We start from the raw sequence: 22,095 nt of genomic DNA on the forward strand, positions 1-22,095 counted from the left end.
AAAGGATAAATTATTTTAACGTTGGCTTGCCTAACAAGTGAAATGTTAGGCGCCATCACGGTCCCGACGGTGAGAATTTCGGGTCGTGACAACTTGTCTCTGAAATCCACATATACTCATAGGAAAATATTTTAAAACAATATAGGGCATTATCGGTTCTTATCAAATCATGTAATTTTATTTCGATACCAGTAAATTCAAGTAACGGTAAAACATATCTAGTGACAACAAGAATATTTAAAATAACGGTAATCATCTCAAATAACTATTTCGGTATCATATCGAGTAAAAGACTTGTCCCACATGCAACTCCAAATAATCGATAATATATTCATATTAAAAATCATGTGTAAATCGTGCAAATTATAAAAACACAAATTGTGATAAGATTACTACTCACAGTACTCGTGTCAAATACCAAACTCGTCACCTCGAGCGATCCGAATAACTTCCTCCGATCAATCTATAATCACGTCATATCAATCTCGTGTCAATTTTCTAGTTTAAACTAATTCATAACTAATTTGAAATATATATTAACCCTCAGAAGTTCATGTTTATATATATATATATATATTAACCCTCAGAGGTTCATGTTTGACCATAATTTACTGAATTATATTTACACATACTATGAGTAATTCAACTAGTTCATAATCAATAACTTTTTAGCTTATTCATCTAATATACCCGCTTAATTCATGAAAAGGCTTATAGATTTCTCTAAGTTCCCTAGCCTCCTCTTCTTACTCAGAATCAAATCCCATATTATAATTACTTAGTCTCGCGAGGAATCATGTATATAAATTACTACTGTTTCAAAAGAAAGAAAATATATGTAATTACCTTGGGCTTATCGCTGAGACTAAAGATTATATGCCAATGGTTTGAATAAAAACAGTATTTTGCACGAGGCAACACCAGAAAAAAAATTTCCCTTTTCCTTTTTCCCTGTTGTGCGTTGGCTAAAGGGGATTTCCTCTTATTTTTCAACCCCCTTTTGCGTCTGTTTGTCTTAGCCGCAGCTTGCTGCGTTCCCCTTTTTCCCTTTTCCCTTTTCTTTTAGTTCCGGTGGACTTTGTCCCTTCTTTTAATTTGACTAGGTTTTCTTCTTTTTGTTTTATTAGTTTAATTTGTTCTTTTTTTCCCTTTCTTTGGACTTAAATTATTTTTTAAATGTCCAATATATCCTCACTTAAAATATTGGGGTATTATATTATTGTTTATACAAATATATTAAATAAAAAATTTCAACAAAGCGGTATCATGTGATACTACGGCAGGGGCGAAGCTATGTTGACCCAAGGCTTGTCAACTGAACACCCTTCACCGAAAATTTATACTATGTGTAAGGTAAAATATTACTCCCTCCGTTTCAATTTAGATAAGGTAGTTTGACTCGGCACGGAGTTTAAGAAAAAAAGAATACTTTTGAAACTTGTGATCTTAAAAGCTTAAGGGATAAAAGTTTTGTGGGGCCATGACATTTTTGTGGTTATAAAAGTTTCTCATTAAGGGTAAAATGGGTAAAATAAAGAGTTTAAAGTTGAATTATTTCCAAATTTAGAAATGTGTCGTTTATTTTGGAACAAACTAAAAAAGAAAGTACCTCATCTAATTTGAAACGGAGGGAATACTTGTTATTGATTAAAAAAAAATAGACTTTGAACATCCTTGCATAGCCCACTGGCAAAGAGTGTTCAAATTTTGAACACCCTAATTGAATTTTCTGGCTTCACCACTGCATACGGGGACAACGGGCAGAGAGATCGAATAATTTCCACATTTACGAGTGGCTGCGCAACGAATGAAGATCAAAGCAAGAATGCAAAAGTAACAGGATTATTAGAAATGAATTTGACTAAACACCAAGGGAAAAGGGATGGTAAAAAAGAAATTTACTTTTGTTATTCAGCTAAAAGAATATGAGTAACATTTACAGCAAAAATACTATGGTCTGTGTCTGTTTGTTATCCAGATTTGTATAGTCAATTTTTATCAGTAAAAAAGGTAATCTCAGTCTTGCCTCTTGTCAATAGTAAATAGTATCTCTCATTGATGCAAAGAATGTACACTTTGATAACCACACAATATTGTACCATTTGATAACCACGGAATATATCTATGTTAGAAATTTTGTTCCTAAATTCATGTAAATAATGTATGAAGCAATTAGTATGAAACGGGCCATCTACACGTGTTTAGATTAAATTATAATATTAATTTACTATGGTTAAACGATAGATTAAGGTGTACATATATATTAATGAACTAGAATTTAGTAATACCAATGCATATAAAGACAAATGTTATGTATTTATTTGGGTAATACTGGTCAGGAATATATTTTTTATTAGGAGGATTTTGATGCATTTGAAGGTCTTGTGCTTTCGAAACTAGTCTTTTTATGATCACCATTTTGTTGATGGATTATTATCACCTTCAATGATGTATGAAATGCATTGGTATTTAATAGTCTACAATATCCATTTGGTTGTGCCAATGGGAGTTTATGGAGAAGGCTTTAATCATAACCAGCCCAACTAAGTTTTTCAATAGGATGAAGGGGCTATGTAGCCACTAACTCGAGTGATTTGCACAAATAAGACACTTTGGTGCCTTGATTTTTTTTGACCCCGTTTGTCTTAATGGCAGAGCTTTAAGTTTAACAAGGGATGTTCCTTGCTTGCACCATAAGCAACACTTTTGACTTTTGACCTTAAAAATTGGACTATGGAACAAGAGGAAATCAGAAAGTCAAGACCATTCATTTTTAAAGTCATTGAGTGTAATTTCCTGCACTAACTCATGCTACATTTTCTGGCCCAATCATGGGCAGAGCCACGGTATTAGTTGCGGGTTCAGCCGAATCCAATAGCTTTTGTTTAAACCTTGTATTTGTACTAAAAAATCCAATGAATATTGACACATTAAAGAATTTAGATCAATAGTGTAATTGCTTCAATAAGCTAAAAGTTGAACATTAAATTTAAATCCTAGATTCATCTATTTATAATGGTGCACACATCCTCTTAAAATCCCGGATCCGCCTCTGGAAGCCGCCACAGAAGCAGCCACAGTAGTCTTCTTGATTTTCAACAGTCATTTTAGGTTGACTTGTTTCTACTTACTATACCTTTGATGAATTAAGATTGGTTGGGACTTATTTATAATCCGAAAGTTTCCTCATATTCTTCTATTTAAACAAAAAGGAAGGAGTCTTGGAGAACATAAAAAAAAGAAGGCTTGCCTCTATTATTAACGGTCCGCGAAAATAAAATTCGGGTAAGGAACTCTGTTGACTGTGGAGAAGGTGTAAGGCATTCTCCTAGTACCGTGGTTCTAGCACGGTCGCTTTATTGACTAAAAATGGCTTGAATTAATTTTGGACAAACTGTGTTTTATTGGATTTTCATATTTTATCTATCCGCTTTTAATTATTAAAATTATTAAAGAAATATTTGAATAAAATTTTCCTAACCGCACCACGTAAGCGGATTTGTGACCGAGACATTTTATTGATTTTTGTCATACCCGCGCTACGCAAGCGAATCTGTAGTCATGACAACGATTATTAGTACGTTATTACTTTTGGAGAAAATTATGAAATTCAAAGAAATTAATTTTAAAATTTATTAAAAAGTTACTATCGCGCTACGCAAGTGAATCCGCAATTATGGAAAATAATTAAATTAAAAATTAATTAAAATTGAGGTAAGGTATGATATTATTCAATTAATTTATTGAATGTTAAACATTACGCTACGCAAGCGATTCCCTGAAGTTAAAGCGTGCCTACTATTTGCCTAGCGTATAAATTAATTAATTAAGAGGTGATTAAATTATTAGATTACTATTACTAAGAGAAAGTACCACTTTTAATTAATCTATTTGAGCAAACATGGGTTTAAATCAATTTACAAAAGTTAGTCTAGTACATCACTAAAAGGAAAATGGACCAGTAGTAATTCAAGTAAAAATGGGCCAGCAATGAGTTAAAAAGAAAAATGGCTAAATAAACTTTTAAAAGGCATTGGGCCTGTTGGGAAGAACCATGGCCTATTATTGGGCTTCTGGAATGGGCACAAGTTGAAAGCCCAATGTCCATCAGCTGCAGATTAGCACTTGGGCTAAATTACGCGTCTAGCCCATTTTACTCTAAACCAAAACCTTCAATTAATTTGCAACCTCAACCACTTGTTTAATGACTTAACCACTTTCTAACAACAAATAAAGGTCTTTACAGAAATGGTCACATGTAGAATCTAAAATTTATCACAATAAACTATGGTAACATGTAGAATCTAAAATTTATTATAATAAAACTAAAGCTTTCAGGCATGACTCTTTTGTTCTTTTCTTTAAAGAATGGCCTAACATAAACTGGCCAGAATTATGCAAGGTGCAAAAACAGTCGTTAAACACATTACAACCTACTTGAAACATCTCATTTTACATGCATTGAAACTATATTAGATAATAAAGTCCAGCTACACATGAATAAAGACTATTTGAACATTCAGGGATTCATTTTTACATATGTATCCAACAAGATATACTTAAACAATCAAGAAAACTATCTAGCATTCATTTATCTAGATGGATATTCTCCCAGTAATCAAGATGAGTTCAAATCTTCTTGTTAATGTGAAAATATCTGCAACATAAGGTTAAAGAGTTACCTGAGTCGCAAAATAATAAAAGTACAACAGTAGGATCAGCAAGAATAGCAGCAAAAACAACAATTAAGACATCAGCCCTTCAGTGTTAAAAGAACCCAGAAAACCAACAAGTATGCTAGAAACTAGTAGCTAAACAACTTCACAAATTGCCTAAGGGATCTTTCTATTTTTCTTAAAGGTTTTGCACTCTAAGAAATACTCACAAAGCTGATAATTTTCAGCTTACTATTAGTATTCAGGTGCTGATCTTTCTCAAAGATATGTGTTTTTTTAGAGTGTAAAAGATGTCTTCTAGGTATCATAGAGTGTGTGTGTCAAGTGTGGGAAGAGCACTCCCTTAAATAGGGAAATAAAGTTATTTTTCGGATAGATTTTGGTTCACCAAAAGTCTGTCCAAAAAGGACTGACTTTGTGTGCTAATTACTATTCAAAGTCTGTCCAAAAGGTGAAAGGACAACTTGAAAATTTGCTATAGCAGAAGCAAAGAGAAAAGAATATTATTTCAGCCACCCTACTAGTAAAAAGTAGGCTACTAGTACCCGATTTTATGATAAAATTATCTAAACTTCAGATTTTAACAACATCAATATCACCCTATTGATTTTGAACCAAATCAAACTCAAACAACTAAGAATTGACAAAACAGAAACAAGACTTTAAATAGAACTAAAACTTAAACTAATATAGAACAAACAACTGAATTCACAAGCTAACGCTCAAAACAGAAATTAGACTAACATCGTTAACAATCGGACAACGACGTTCAACAACTAAAGTATCGACTAACTAAGTAAACGATTCGACGAAACTAAAATCAGTTTGGTCGATGAAAATCTAATAAACAACTAGGCTAAATAGAAATGACTAATTTAAATAAACCAACTTGAGACTCTAGTTAACAAACAATAAATCAAAAACAGAAAAATTAGAAATTAACCTACTTATATAAAAAAAAAAATAAGAAATTGAGTGAAGGGACGACGATTATACCTAACGAGCGTGCTTGAAAAAGTTCGAGCCACGAGAAAACGGATGCCAAGAGGTGGCTGTCCGACTCCGAAACACATATTTCTTTCGGGCAGATGCTAAAACGAAAGGGTTTCGGCGTCATGCCAAAAAGAAACGAAGGTCTTTGAGTCGATAATAGCAAAAATAGAGGTTCGGGGCATTTGGTAACTGGCGGACGGCAGTAGAGGTGGAGGTCGGCGGTGGTGAAACTTTTGAGGACTTGAGTTGGAGATATAGAGAGAAGAAGAGAAGAGGAGGAAGTGTTGCAATTTTGGTGGGGATTGGAGGTGGTGAACGGCAACGGGTGGTGGCTAGGGTTACGATTTAGACTTAGATTTGGTGAGATTGATAGGGATTTAAAGGATTTGAATGGGATTGGCAGAAAGAGGAGGAAGAGAGGAGGAGATGGTGAAATTTTGGGGTTGATTGGAAGTGCGCCGCCGCCGTGTGGCAATTTACAGCCGACGGCGTTATGGTTCAGGGGGCGGCGACACAAGGGAGAAGAGAGAGGAAGAAAGAAAGAGATAAAAGGGGAATATGGGGGCAATTTTCGGCCTCTTTAGGCTTTAAATAACCTAAGTGAAGATTAAATTAAGACCACTGGATCAAGTCAAGATGTGTGGCTAAGATTAAATCTCTGCCACTTAACCAAAACGACGCTGTTTTGGCACGTCTGGTTGGAGTCTTGAGCTGGGCGGGTCAAATGCAATTGAGCCGTAAATTTGGTCCATGTTTTGGGCCAATTGTGCTTTGAAAAGATAAAACCAATCCATATAAACCCCATTAACAAACTATTTAATATAATCTAATTCTAAAACTTATACATAATAATCCTAAAAGAAAAAAATACAATGTAGAAGAAAAGAAAAAGTAAAAATTAGGCATTTACAACTGCCCCTCTTTGCTCGAGAACGTGAAGAATTTTTGTGCAAAGATATTTGAATATCATGACTAATTTTGCTCACATATAACTCTAATGAAAGTATTTTTGAAAAGGTGACCGAACCTTGCTTCAGAGGTTGCATACATATCCTTGGCTATAAAGGAATCAGGTCAGTATAGTTCTAGAAAGATTTGATAGCTGGGACTACCAGACACTAGAGTTAAGACTGTTGTTGTTGTTGTTGTTGTTGTTGTTGTTGTTGTTGTTGTTGTTGTTGTTACTGTCACTTGCCGCTTACATAAAAAGAAAAAGAGAAGAGAACTACATATGCCTGCAAGCTAAGAGTTATAAAATTCCTATCTTTGTGTCTTCTGGAGTCAAATCTTGATTATTGACCTGCTCGCTTGTGTTGACCTTTGTTTGGATCTTGAGGCTCTTTGAAGAAAAGATTATGACCCAATCTCAGTTGCTTGCTTTCCTGATCAGAAATTGAGAAGATGAATCTTGAGACGCGGAGTTATTGACGCATCATCGAAACTAACTCCAACTATCTTATGAACAACAATCTTCTTTATTCTGATGAGAACTAAAATTACAAGCCTTAATCACCATAATTTGTGCTTTACCGCAGGGTCCTACAAAGCCATCAAAGATGAACAAATTTTATGAACAAAAGTTTTCTGCCCCAGTTTAGATTAGGAAAATTTTGTGAGTTATCAGGGAGAGCTATAAACTATCAAATTTATTGAAAGGCAGGCAGAGACAGTAATATAAACTAGCTAAGAGAGGATATGCAACTAGGGGTTGACGCCCTGTATCTCTAAGAAGGAATGTAACCAGGGGTTGGTACCCTACATTACTGAAAGAAAATGTAACCAGGGGTTGGTGCCCTATATTACTGAAAGGAAATATAACCAGGGGTTAGCGCCCTGTATCACTAGGAAAGAGTGTAACCAAGGGTTGGTACCATGTATTACTGAGAAGGAATGTAACCAGGGGTTGGCACCCTGTATTACCGAAAGTAAATATAACCAGGGGTTGGCACCCTATATTATGGATAAAGTGTTGAATCCCCCTAGGTGAAAAGGTTCTACCTGAGTTAAGCTATGTAAAACAGCCTCAGCGAAGAGTACTTCTACTCGGAAATATGAGCTGGATCCCCCTAGGCAAAAAGGTTCTACCCGAGTTACGCTACGTAAAACAGGTTGAGTGATGAGTACTTCTACCCGAAAATACGAGCTGGATCCCCCAGGCGAAAAGGTTCTACCTGAGTTAAGCTACTTAAACAGCCTGAGCGAAGAGTACTTCTACCCGGAAATATGAGCTAGATCCCCCTAGGCGAAAAGGTTCTACCTTAGTTTAGCTACGTAAAACAGCCTGAGCGAAGAGTACTTCTACTCGGAAATATGAGCTGGACCCCCTAGGCGAAAAGGTTTTACCCTAGTTAAGCTACGTAAAACTGCCTGAGCGAAGAGTACTTCTACTCGAAAATATGAGCTGGATCCCCCTAGGTGAAAAGGTTCTACCCGAGTTAAGCTACGTAAAATAGCTTGAGCGAAGAGTACTTCTACCCGGAAATATGAGTTGAATCCCCTATGCAAAAGGTTCTACCCGGGTTAAGCTATATAAAACAGCCTGAGCGAAGAGTACTTCTACCCGAAAATATGAGCTGGATCCCTATAGGCGAAAAGGTTCTACCTGGATTAAGCTACGAAATGGGAGACATGAACAGTAGTGATGTATGCTGAAAATAAAGGGAAAATGGAGATTTTGAGGAACTTACCTTTGGTGACATTCGTCCTTTGAGAATCGCCATTCTGCACTACTTTGTTCCTGCTTCAAATAAAGAAAAATTGTGAGTTTTCAAAGTGGTGGTCGGTTTGTGGCCTTGATGCCCTGAGTAGTTTGAATTCACGGCCACTCCGCTGTCGAAGAACTGATTTTGTCAGTGTGGTACCGAGGTGCTCAGATACTTTGTATCACTTTCTGGAGACCTTGGCTTTCTGACATTGCCCCCTGTCGTTTCATACCCGGATGTCCATGGCACCGCTAACCCTTGTCCCTAAGGCAAGGCAATTTTCCTTTAAAATCAAACTTAGTTGTCTTGCACCCAGAACCAGTTTGTGTCTTGTTCTTGTCAACTTTTCCCATAAAGCAAGTCTTGCTTAGGTGACCTTATTTAGTTTCTTTGAGACATTTTGTCCGCCTTATCAAAAGAGATCACATATGGATTCGTGTCTTCGTCAATATCGTATATGCCCCAAATTGTGCTCGGTACTATGGGAAAACTGTAGCCAGTTTTGCAGCCAGTTTTTTGCTTCACTTCTAATGCAAGATTATACCAAAAGGGGCTCAAATAAAAATTATGGGAAAAAGCAGAAGAGCAATTGAAAGCGAAAAAGGAATTGTGTCTAAACAAAAGGTGTCCCTCTCGGGGGGATAAATAGGGAGACTTATCTGGAGGTATGTACTGACTTCAATGAATAATAACATTCATTTTGGACTGGACGCCTGATCCATCTGAGCTGTCTAATTCTCAAAATCCGTCGCAAATGTTCATCTTGAAACCGAGTTCCTGGTTGTTCTCAGGCCGGAGTACCGAAGACCCTTATTCGGCCAGAAGCGCCCTTTGCGGAGTTTTCGGTAACTAACCTCTCTTATTTCTCGACTCACCGTCGGCTTATGGTGCCCATATGGGTTTTAACCAATAAGAATCTCTCATTTCTCTGCTTAATGTCGCCTTACAGTGCCCATACGGGTTTTCACCGATGAGACTCTCTCATTTTTTTTTTCTTGTTTTTTTTTTGCCGCCCTTGACTAAGATACTGTATGCGGTAGGTTGTTCAAAATCTTGTCATGGTGACTTCAACATTCTCAGAGATCGATTAGAAGGTCTTAACGGGAAAAGGCAAAAAGATCCTTGAAATGAATTACAATTTTTGGGAACTATGTTTACGGAGAGACCGTAACAAATAAAGCAATCTTCTGCCCCAGTTTTGGAGTGTTGGGGATATGGATTTTTTGTTATAATGGGACCGAACCCAGGGTAAGGCTACCTACGTATCCTTTCGGAATCAAGTCGAACATAGTTCACCGACTCAGAAGATTTGTTGTTTGATTTTTTTCCTTTTTTTTCTTTCTTCTTTTTGTTTACTCTATTTTTTTCCTTTTTGCTTTTACAAGTACACAAGTTCCAAAAAAGGGAAAACAAAGAAGACAAATACGACTCAAAAGGGTTAACAAAAGGGTGACACCTATTTGGGATAGTGACCAATAATAGCCTTCGTCATCTCGATCTGAGAAAATAATACGTGAAAGTTCTGCAGTGGGTATATATTAAACATAATATATTTTGACTGCATTTGCATTAATTGTCATGTCTGGTACCCGTCCTTCTTCATCTACCAAGTGCAAGGCCCCTTTTGGTAGTACTTTCTTGATGATGTAGGGTCTTTGCCAATTTGGGGCGAACTTTCCTTTAACTTCTACTTGGTGTGGAATGTGTTTCAAAATGAGTTGGCCTACCTCAAAGTGTCGTGGACGCAATTTATTGTTGTAAGTGCGTACCATTCTTTGCTGGTATAATTGACCGAAACATACTGCTGCTAGCCATTTTTTATCAATCAGCATCAGTTATTCCAAACAAGGTCTTTACATATTCTGTATCTTTAATCTCCGATTCCACACTGATCCGGAGAGAGGGAATTTTGACTTCGGCTGATATTACAGCTTCCATTCTGTATACCAACAGATAAGGAGTTGTACCAACAGATGTGCGAGCAGTCGTGCGGTATCCCAAAAGAGCAAAAGGCAACTTTTCATGCCATTGCATGTACCCTTGGATCATCTTCCTAAGAATCTTCTTGATGTTCTTGTTTGCCATTTCAACGGCTCCATTGGCTTTTGGTCGATAAGGGATATAATGGTGATGCATAATTTTAAATTGCTCGCATACCTCCTTCATCAGATGACTATTTAGATTGGACGCATTTAGTGATAATGGTCTATGGGATATCAAAACGACAGATGATGTTGGAATAAACGAAGTCTACCACTGCTTTCTTGGTGACTGCTTTGAAAGTAACTGCCTCCACCTACTTGGTGCAGTAATCAATGGCGACCAAGATGAATCTAGACCCGTTTGAAGCCTTTGGCTCGATTAGCCCAATAACATCCATTCCACAAGCAACGAAAGGCCAAGGAGAGGACATGGGATGCAACTCCGAAGGATGGGAGTGAATCAAGTCATCGTGAATCTGGCATTGGTGACACTTGCGAACAAAACTGAAGCAATCTCACTCCATAGTAAGCCAATAATACCCTGCCCGCAGAACCTTCTTCGCCAAAAACGTATCCATTCATGTGAGGCCTAAATACCCCCGAATGCACTTCACTCATGATCCGCTTAGCTTCTATGGCATCTATGCATCTCAACAAGTTCAAATCTAGGGTCCTTTTGTACAGGATTTCCCTGTTCAGGAAGAAACCACCGGCGATCCTCCTTATAGTTCTTTTTTTATCTCCCTTGGCATGCTCCGAGTATTCCCTTGCTTTCAGGAATCGTTTTATGTCATGATACCATAGTTCACCATCTGGTTCTATCTCAATTATATTGTAGTAACCGTGTTGATTCTGAACTTGGATTTCCATGAGGGAGCATCGAAGCTAAAGTAGCCAATGCATCATATAGCTCGTTGTGAAACCTAGGAATATACCTGAACTTGATGGACTTGAATCTTTTGCTTCGGTCTTGCACATATTTTCTTTATGGAATAAGCTTGAGGTCTTGAGTCTCCCATTTGCCTTGATCTTCTAAAGCACGGGCTTTCATTGCGGTGCAAGTGACATAGATGATGTCGAACTCTATGAGCAGAATTTGCCATTTTGCGATCCTGCTCGTGGCCATTGGCTTTTGGAAGATGTACTTCAAAGGATCCATTCTATATATGAGATATGTAGTGTAAGCCAAAAGATAATGCCTCAGCTTCTGAGCGACCCAAGTCAAGGCACAACATGTCCTTTCTAAAAGGGTATACTTAACCTCATAATTGGTGAACTTCTTGCTCAAATAATAGATTGCATGCTCTTTTTTGCATGTCGCATTATGTTGTCCCAGTACACATCCAAAGGAATTATCCATCACCGATAAATATAAAAACAAAGTCCTACCAGGTTCAGGTGGGACCAGTACGGGGGGTTTTGACAGATAATCTTTGATCATGTCAAAAGCTTTTTGGCAATCATCCATCCACTTGATAGCAGCATCCTTTTTCAGCAACTTAAAGATGGGGTTACACGTGGTTGTGAGCTGAGCAATGAACCTACTGACGTAATTCAATCTCGCGAGCAAACTCATAACTTTAGTTTTGCTCTTCGGGGGTGGCAGATCCCAAATGGACTTTATCTTAGATGGATTTAATTCGATGCCTCTCCGACTGACTATAAAACTGAGGAGCTTCCCAGACGAAACCCCAAGTTCACACTTGGCTGGATTGAGCTTAAGGTCATACCTTCGTAGTCGTTCAAAGAACTTTTTAAAATCGCGCACATGATCAGCCTATGTCTTTGACTTTATGATGATATCATCAACATATACTTCAATCTCTTTGTGCATCATGTCATGGAAAATAGTGGTCATGGCCCTCATGTAAGTTTCCCCTACATTCTTCAAATCGAATGGCATGACCCTGTAACAATAGGTACCCCATGGAGTGCTAGAGGAAAATTATATACAAGTATGTGGATGTTTGCTAGAGGAAAATTATCCTTCGGACTTGCTTTGTTCAAATATTTGTAGTCGACACAGACTCTATTTTTTCCATCCTTCTTCGGCACATGCACAATATTTTCCACCCATGTAGTGTATCAGATGGCTCTGACCGCATTAGCGCTCAATTACTTCATAATTTCCTCTTTGATTTTATCACTCATGTCCGCTTAAAATTTTCGGTCCTTTTGTTGGACTGGTAGAGAGTCAGGATATGTGGAAAACTTATGAACCATTAGATCAGCACTTAAATCCGGCATATCATCATAAGACCAAGAAAATACATCTCTATATTCAAATAAAAGTTGAATCAAGGCATCTCTGGATTTTTGTTCAGTGTGAATGCTTATCTTTATTTCTCTAACTTCTTCACGACTTCCGATATTAATCAGCTTAGTTTCATTGAGGTTGGGCTTAGGCTTATTTTCAAATTGTTCCAATTCTCTTTTTATTTCCTCAACAACCCCATCTTCATCATATTCAACCTCTTGATGCATTATTTTGAAATTTGATAGCTTTTTAAGATCTGAGCGTGAATTTCGCATGCATGTCATGTTATTAAAGCCAGCATTAACAAGACTGAAATAGAAACAAAATGACAGGAATAGGAAAAAAGGAAAAGATACCGAACTTAATACGAAACTGAACTAAATTTCATTGATTTTGAAAGGATAGAAGGGTTAACATCAAAACAAAATAATCATATCGAGATGTTTGGATTACAACCCTGAAAGTAACCCAAATACAAAAAAGAAGTTGCAAAAGCAAACTACCAAGACTCTTTACTTGTACGGAGATGAGTTGCTTCCCAGTTGTTGAGCATGGTATCTGGGCCAATTAGTTGCATATCGGCACGACTAGTGCCTTCACCAGCCTGGATCATATTCACTTCAAAAAACATCTTACTGAGGCCATGGCAAATTTCATCAATGTTTTCATGCGCCGAGGAATTTTGACCCTCTTGGAGTCATGGCTTGACAAAAGTGTAGAAAATGTGAGGGATTAGTTTCTACAAGACCCACCCATTCTTTTGCGATGCTTGGCTTTGTCTTCATCTGCTTGTCTTCTCCTGAAATATAAACCAAAAGTACCCTTGTTACCAAAGGGAGAAATGGGTTCCAAAATTCCTTGCAATGACGCCCCAAGCCTTTTCCTGTCTCATAACCCTGTCTTAGCATAAGTGCAGCCACCATTATAGATGTGGCGGAAAGACGAGGATGCAGAATGGGCTTTCCTTCTTCAACATGGTCCACAGTGACCACTTCGAAATCCTGATAGATAATGGACTCACACCCTTCCTTGGCCTCAATACACGGGATCAACCGGTCTTTGTAAATGAATGACTCATCTTCTCCGTGAACAATGATTCCTTGCCTGTCATGTTCGAACTTGAGCATCTGATGCAAGGTGGACGAAAGTTATAACAAATTTCCATGTCCACTACTTGGAATATAATTTAAAATCAATCGGCCCAATTGTGATGGTGAGGTTGATTTCCCAAATGCTGTCTCTCGATGAGCCATCAAAAGCCCGAATGCAAACATTGCTAGGTCGAATTATGTCTGTATTTGATCTTCATGCTTTGCAAGGTAGATAGAGGTCATACATCTACGCTCGAGCCTCCATCAACCATGACTCACTTTACGTAGGGTCCCTCACATTTGATAGTCAGGTTTAAAGCCTTATTGTGCGTGGCTCCCTCCTAGGGGAGTTCATCATCAGTAAAGGACATTCTGTTCACCTCAAAAATTCTGTTGGCCATCTTCTCTAACTAATTCACTATAGTCTTCTTTGAGACATGTGCCTCGTTAAGGATCTTTATTAGTACACGGGCATGCTCTTCTGGATGTATGACCAAAGATAGAAGAGAGATTTGAGCGGGAGTCTTTCTCAACTGATTAGTACACGGGCATCCTGGACTTTCATCTTTTTAAAAAACTCTCCCACCTCTATTTCAGTGACTGGTTTCTTTATTGGAATTTGGCCTTCTCTGATTTGCTTGGCCTTCCTCAACTCTTCTGGAGAGTAACACCTCCCCGATCGAGTCAAACCTCCAGTTTTCCCCATTTCTTCTATGATTTCTTTGCCTTTGTAGGTCACCATAGTTTTGTTGTAGTTCCAAGGAATGGTTTTCATGTTTGTCACACGGGGTTGCATGACAGGTTTGATTATGATCGGCTCTGTTATACCTTTTGTACCACCTTGATTCTGCCTCACGATGGGGTGGCCTCCCAGGACATATAACCTTGGGCTTGGAACACTAGAGCGGACTTCCAACCTAGAGATTTTTGGAACAAATAAAGTATCCTTCTCTGAGCTTTGGGCGCCTTTCACAATCAATGGCACATCTTGGTTTGGACTTACTTCTAGTCCTGTCCCTTCTTAAATCGTTCTCACAGTCATTTCTGCTCGACTAACCGGCTTGTATTCTTGATCTCGAACAATTATTCCCTTAAAATGAACATCATTGTGTGTTGGAAACGAGTTATTTATCACATTAGGAGAGTCCTCGTCATTTGTTACCACAATCAACTTTTCAGCGATGAGTCTTTCTATGGCCTTTTTCAGGGTCCAACAATCATCAGTGCTATGCCCTGGGACACCTGAATGATATTTGCACCTAGCATTTGCTTGAAATCCATGTGAACCGGGATACATATGGTAGGGAGCAATGGGTCCAATCACGCCCATCTGCTTCAACTTTTGGAATATACTAGACTATGATTTAGCTAATAGAGTGAATTTTTCCACCGGCCTTTGCTCTCCACCATAATCCTGCCTGGAACGAGCATTGTAGGGTGCCCGAAAATTTTGCTGCTGAGGTCGGAGGATCCTTGAGGCTGGTGCCCGTACTTATTAATTGGGAGGCTGGGCATAAGACTGGGCATTAAACACTATGTACTATGGTGGGCCCATAGAGTATTGAGGAATTGGCGGGGGATAATAATGTTGAGGGTAGCTGGACTGCCCTTGCTAAACTTGTATATAAGGGTGTGTTACCCCTCTTTGAACTTCCCTAGATCCCGAAGTCATCATGGACCCTTCATCTCTCTTCTTTCTATTTGCCAAACTTCCCGACCCATTTTGGATTTCTTGAGTAGTGGTTGGTAGTGGCTTTGAGAGCAGCTTGGCTTACAATTCTGCCAGTCTTGAGGCCATTTTCGACCATCTCCCCTATCTTGATTGCTTCTGCAAAAGGTCTACCCATTGCGGACATCATATTTTGGAAGTAATTCGGATCTTGAGCCTCCAAAAAACAATTATCAACTCGTGGTTATCTATGGGTGGCTTAACTCTAGCCGTTTTCTCCCTCCACTAGATGGCATACCCCCTAAAGCTTTCAGTCAGCTTTTTCTTCATATTGGCCAGGGAATTGCGATCTGGTGCAGTATCAATATTGTACTGAAATTGTTTTACGAAAGCATGGGCCATGTCGTCCCAAACATGCCAGTGAGAGATATCTTGGTCAATGAACTATTCAGAGGCTACCCCCGCCAGACTCTCGCCAAAATAAGCCATCAACAATTCTTCTTTTCCTCCTGCACCCCTCAGCTGGTTGCAGAACCTTTTCAAGTGGGCGATAGGGTCGTCGTGTCCATCATATTTCTCAAAATTTGGGGTCTTGAACCCTAGTGGAAAATGGATATGAGGGAACATGCATAAATCACTAAATGAAACACTTTTGTGACCACCTAGTCCTTGTATGTTCTTTATGTTCTGCTCGAGACTTTTCATTTTCTGGCCATCTTATCTGGCTCACCCATCTTGGCAGTCTTTTCAATTTCCACTGGTGACTCGTACTGAAGAGTCTGATTGTATGGAGTCGAGACCCTAAAAGTCATATTTGGAGAGTAGTATTGGCCATCATAAGCATGAGATGGTGGCTCATTGTTTGGCCTCTACATAGGAGGTGGTAGCGGGATTGTATATTCCAGCGCGCCAGACACGACAAGGGTGTGTTCCTGACCGGTGCGGCTGGAGGTCGCACATTAGATGTACCAGGGTAGGGAAGCTGCAATTTGGCATATACCTTGGTGGTAGAATGTGATCGCTCGTTGCATGGAGCGATGGTTGAGTAGTTAGGGGTATGGTTGAAGTTCCCTCTGAGGGTCCCTGAGGCGGAGGCCGACCGTAGACCCAAGCCTGATATACCTCAAAAAGTTGTTGTTTCAATCTTCTTACTTCCTCCGACTCTTGCTTAACTGACTAACCCTGGGGGTCGTCACTAACCAACTCAATTTCATCATTGTTAGTCATTGCTATTTTTCCCTTAGATCTGGTGAAGTAATGATGTGTTTCCAGTTTCACAACAAACCAGCCATCTGAAGCTTACTATATAAGAGATAACAAACGTGTTAGGGTTAAGCGTTTTACAGATATGAATCACATGTAATATGCCATGCTCCTAACATTATCACCATTTCTAACATGCTTATGGAAAGCTTCATATTTCATTCCGGCTTATAAGGTTGCTGCTTATTGACGCTCTTACTTTTTCCCTCTCCCTCTCTCTCTCTCTCTCTCTCTCTCTCTCTCTCTCTCTCTCTCTCTCTCTTTTTCGCTTTTCTTTCACTCGCCTTATTTTAATCCCTTATTTTAGAGTTTTTGAAAAATATTTCGATCGAACCTTTTGGAGATTGCCTATGTATCATATCTCCACATGAATTAGATCATTACTTAGTTTAGGGACATGGCCAATTTTTTTTTCCTTCTTTTTTTATATTTACGAAAACAAAAATCTTTTTGGTTCATTTTCGAATTTTTCTAAAACAAAATCTTTTTCATTGATTTTTTTTATTTTTATACAAGACTTAAAAACAAAATTTACATAAAGACAAATATTTAAACAAGACCAGACTCGACTCAAATAGGCTTTTTAAGATAAAAGGAAAAACAACAAGACTCAACACACCAAAAAGACTCTTATAGACTCAAAGACGACAAAGGAACAATCAAAGTGGACTGCCAACTAAAAGAAGACTCCAATCTCTGCAATAGAATCCACCAGCATCACTATAGTCAAGGCATTTATTCTTGCGGGTGACCCCCAACATCGCGGTATATCCTCTCTAACTCTGCGGATATGTGACGGGAGACATTCAATGATATTTCTGCAAACCGCTCAGGCATCATTTCCTGGCATCTCCTGCATGCTCGTGAGGTATATGTGGCTATCTCGAGGATCTTTCCCTTGATGTTTTCCTGTTCCAAATACAACTCTTGATTTCGCGGACCACGGGTTTCGTCTAGGTCCAACACATCATGCTCGCCCTCCAAGGCCATATCTCTCTGGCGCAAAGATTTTAGTGACTCCCCCTCTAATCGAACGATCACCTTTTGGTAGTGATGTCTTTCTATTTCAAACTCAGCAATCTGGCTCTCCTTACTTGACTCAACTCTCTCTAACTGAGCCCTTAGACCTTGAATTAATGGAGCAAAACCTCTGTGCTCATGATCACGGACCACCTTGAACTGTGACTCTCTTCCTTCTTATTGTTGAACGATTGTAACTTTATTTTTCTGCCTAATCTGGGTTTTGATTGCTTGTATCTCTCGTTCCTACTGAGCTTTCTAAAGTATCATACTGCAGATCCCTGTCCACCTTAACAATGTCGAGCTCTTCTTGTAGTGCTCTAAAGGTTGATTCATAATCCCTTTTCATGTCTTTTGTAGCCAGCCCAACTCTGTTTCGAATCTCAGCCTCCCAATCAAATGCATTCCTTATGGATCTTTCTGGCATTTGCTCCGGGATCGCTTGATTGTGAAACCACTCAAGATATGTGAGGCTCACCTCTCCACGTTCACTATCTGCTACAATCTCGTCCAAGTCAGAAAACCTACTACTAAACCAAACCTTTTGTGCATATGACTCCCTTAGAAGTTCCTCTCCCTTGAATTCTCACACAAACGGATGCATATTCTCAACCTGGGGCCTCTTCTGCTCTCTCACTAGCTGGCGCATAACACGTAGGGGTGCGTAGGGTTAAAAACCTCTAAAACCCATAAGCATAAAGAACGGGCGATACGTTGACATATGCATGACCCTAGCGGAAGGGAATCAATAATAGTTCCAAGTGATTCTATCAGCAGTCAATGAGCCAAGTAATGTCCTCCAGGGCCTCACCCCCTCTAGAAGATTACAACTCGCATCCCTATTTAGGTGACATCCAATGTAATTCAGCCAATTATCACTGAAATTTACTACTGTTGGATGATGATAAAGTTGCTCTATGAACCACATTTGCAACAAAATGTTACATCCCTCAAAGTAATCTTCTCCCTTTTGGAAGCGGGTCAAAGCTCGAAAAATATCTCCCAGAATCATGGGAAGAATAGTATGATCCTCGCTACTTTGCAGAAACGAGACAACCACAACCAATCGAATTCTGATGCGCCCACCTCGCTCTAGGAAGACCATGATTCCCAGAAATGATATCATAAAAGCGAAGATTCTCAACTCCCTCCAGATGTCATAACTCAATTGGTTGACGAATTATGTACCCAAGAAGTTCTCAAACCCTTTCTCATCCCTAGATTTGTCATAGAAATATTCCAACGGAAACCAACCTTCGTTCAAGTAACCCATTGGAATTCGACGGAGGCATAACTTCTTCAAAAAGTTTTGTTCACACCAACTTTTCTCGGAGCCGCAGGCTTTTTCTCACGAAGGTCTCTCCCCAATCTGGTAAACCCACCTAATTCTTCCAATGTAGGCGTCATTTCACAATTTTTGAACTTGAAGACATTATTCACAGGGTCCGAAAAACCCACCAGGGCCTCAATTAAATCTCTATCAGGCTTAACTCCCATTATGTTTGTGAGGAACTTGAGGTGTTTAAAAACTTGATTTTGTTCCCATGTGGCGAAACTAGCCCACCAATTACTGAGACTACTCGGGATCTTATCTCTGATCAAGAACATAGGAGGTGTCTCGTCCCTTACCCTTTTCTTACTGCTTCTTTGTTGAGAATTCATGGTAAACCTGAGAATAAGAAAATGAGTTAGGACTTACCTAAACTATATGCAACTTCCGAATTTTTTTTATAATTATAAAAGCCAATTTAGGACTCAATCCATTTTTTTAAATTACCGGACACAAAATATGAAATGATAAAAAATAGAAAAATGGCTATTATTATGAAAACGACCCTTTTGTACTCCTGAGAGAGGTTTAAATGTCACCTTGGCAAAAACAACCATACATAGGGACAAAATGATAAAAAGTAGACAAAATAAATAAAATGGCTATTTTTACAAAAATAATCATTCATTACTCCAGAGAGAGGTTAAAAGGCTGTCTCGGCAAATATGACCAGACAAAACTAGAAATGATGGTTTTTTACGAGAATAGCCTTTCGGTACTTTAGTAGAAAGTTTAAGGCTGTCTCGGCAAAACGACCGGACAAAACTAGATAAGATGGCTATTTTTGCGAAAATAGCCTTTTGGTACTTCCGTAGAAGGTTTAAAGCTGTCTCGACAAAAATGGCCGAACATAAAGGCAAAATGGTAAAAGGTGAACAAAAGATGGACAAAGTAGCTATTTTACAAAAACGATCCTTCAGCACTTTCAATAAAGATTTTAAGGATGTCTTGGCAAAACGGCCGGACAAAACTAGATAAGATGGCTATTTTTGCAAAAACAACCTTTCGGTACTTCCGTAGAAGGTTTAAAGTTATCTAGGCAAAAATGGTCGGACATAAGGGTAAAATGGTAAAAGGTTAACAAAGATGGACAAAGTAGCTATTTTACAAAAACAACCTTTCAACACTTCCAAGAAAGATTTTAAGGCTGCGTCGGCAAAACAGCCTAATACAAAGGCAACACAGTAAAAAGCAGACAAAAACAGATGAAATGATCATTTTTACAAAAACATCCTTTCGGCACTTCCGTGGAAGGTTTTAGGTTGTCTTGACAAAATGGCCGGACATAAGGGTAAAATGGAAAAAAAGCAAAAAAAGAACGGACAAAGTAGTTATTTTTAATAAAACGACCCTTTAACACTTTCAAGGAAGATTTTAAGGCTGTCTTGGCAAAAACGACCGGTTACGAGGGAAAAACAGTAAAAGATGACCAAAAATAGCAACTTTTTTTCTAAAATTTTATGAACATGCATAATTTTTATGTTTTTGTTTTTTGAAAAATGTGGGCCGAACCCAATGGAGGTTGCCTACGTATCTCACCGGGTAGTGAGAATCAAACCCGCGTAGTTTGATTGAAACCGATTATGGTTTTTTTCTTTTTGATTTTTATGAAAATTAATCTTTTAAGACCATATGTACTAGAGCATCATTTTTGTTTTAAATAACGAACATTTGTACAGAATCGAGAGAATGTTTTTTTTTCTGTTCGTTCAACTGATATATCCTAAAACCGGTCGACATACAAGCCTCCCAAATAATGTAACAGGTAGCACATAACATGAACATAATCGTCTCAACAAGGTGCATGTCTGTCACGACCCTAGTTTCCCTCCATAGGACGTCGTGACGGCACCTAGTCTCTAAGACTAGGTAAGCCTAACAACATGCGGAATAATTGAAATAACAATAGATATAAGTCTCAAACTCAACAGCTGTAATAAAACAACGTTACAACTCAGCATAATACAAATTCCGAGACTCGGCGTAGTACAAGTCACAAGCTCTAAGTATGAATACTGGATAATCCTGTACATCATGTCTATATATATAAAGGATATTGAAATAAGATATCTAGAGAGGGGGACTCCGAGGCCTGCGGATGCCAGCAGGTATACTTTGAAGTCTCCGCAGCAAAATCCCAACTAATGCCTAGGCTGGTAAGAAGTGCCTGGATCTGCACAAAAAAATGTGCAGAAGAGTAGCATGAGTACACCACAACGGTACATAGTAAGTGCCAAGCCTAACCTCAGTAGAGTAGTGACAAGGTTAGGTCAGAGCCCTACTAGAAATAATAAAAGACTAAACAAATATAGGCAGTGTAATAAAGACAGTAATGAAATTAAAACGATGAATAGTATAACAAGATTAGCTACACAGAACTAAGCAAATAGTGCAACACAGAGAAAGACAATTAATAAGATGATAAGGAAACAACTATCAAAGACAAGTACAAAAGAATGGGGAAATGTCAACAAGAGTCACTACCGAGGTACCGCCTCATAGTCTCAAATCACAATCTTTCCTTATATCACGCGAGAGCCTTTACATTTAGTTTCGACAATTATTTTTCCCAAAATAGCATCCCACGTTTTAGCCCACCTTATCATACCACATGACTTCTAGTAGTTCCCCTACTAGTCACGGATATCAAGCCTACCTTATCTCCCCGCATGCGTTTCAACACCCAGACCTTATACCACCACATGTATATCAATATCACAACGTATCACAAATCGCACCTCAAGTGCCCAATATCACAAATTGGCCAGAGAAACCAAACAATAACAGAGTTTCACAATAAGGAGTCCACGACTCAACCACAATGTACACAAAGTCTCAACAATAATAACCGGAAGAATAACTCAATATAATTATACTTCATAACTTAACACCTTGCCTCGATAGGAATCACAACCTTTGCAACTCAATACCAATTCCAACAAACAAGATATTCCAAGGAATAGCAATTTCAAGTAAGAATTCAACAATTAAATAGTGAATGCGGAATGATGAAACAAGAATTTTAACTAAACAAGTAGAGCAATTAGCAAGTAAGAGATAGGATAAGTAGACATGTAAAATTAGACTAAATATGATGACTATAACTTGTTAA

Source organism: Nicotiana tabacum, chromosome 2 (genome assembly GCF_000715075.1).
Source record: "Nicotiana tabacum cultivar K326 chromosome 2, ASM71507v2, whole genome shotgun sequence".
Lineage (NCBI taxonomy): Eukaryota > Viridiplantae > Streptophyta > Magnoliopsida > Solanales > Solanaceae > Nicotiana > Nicotiana tabacum.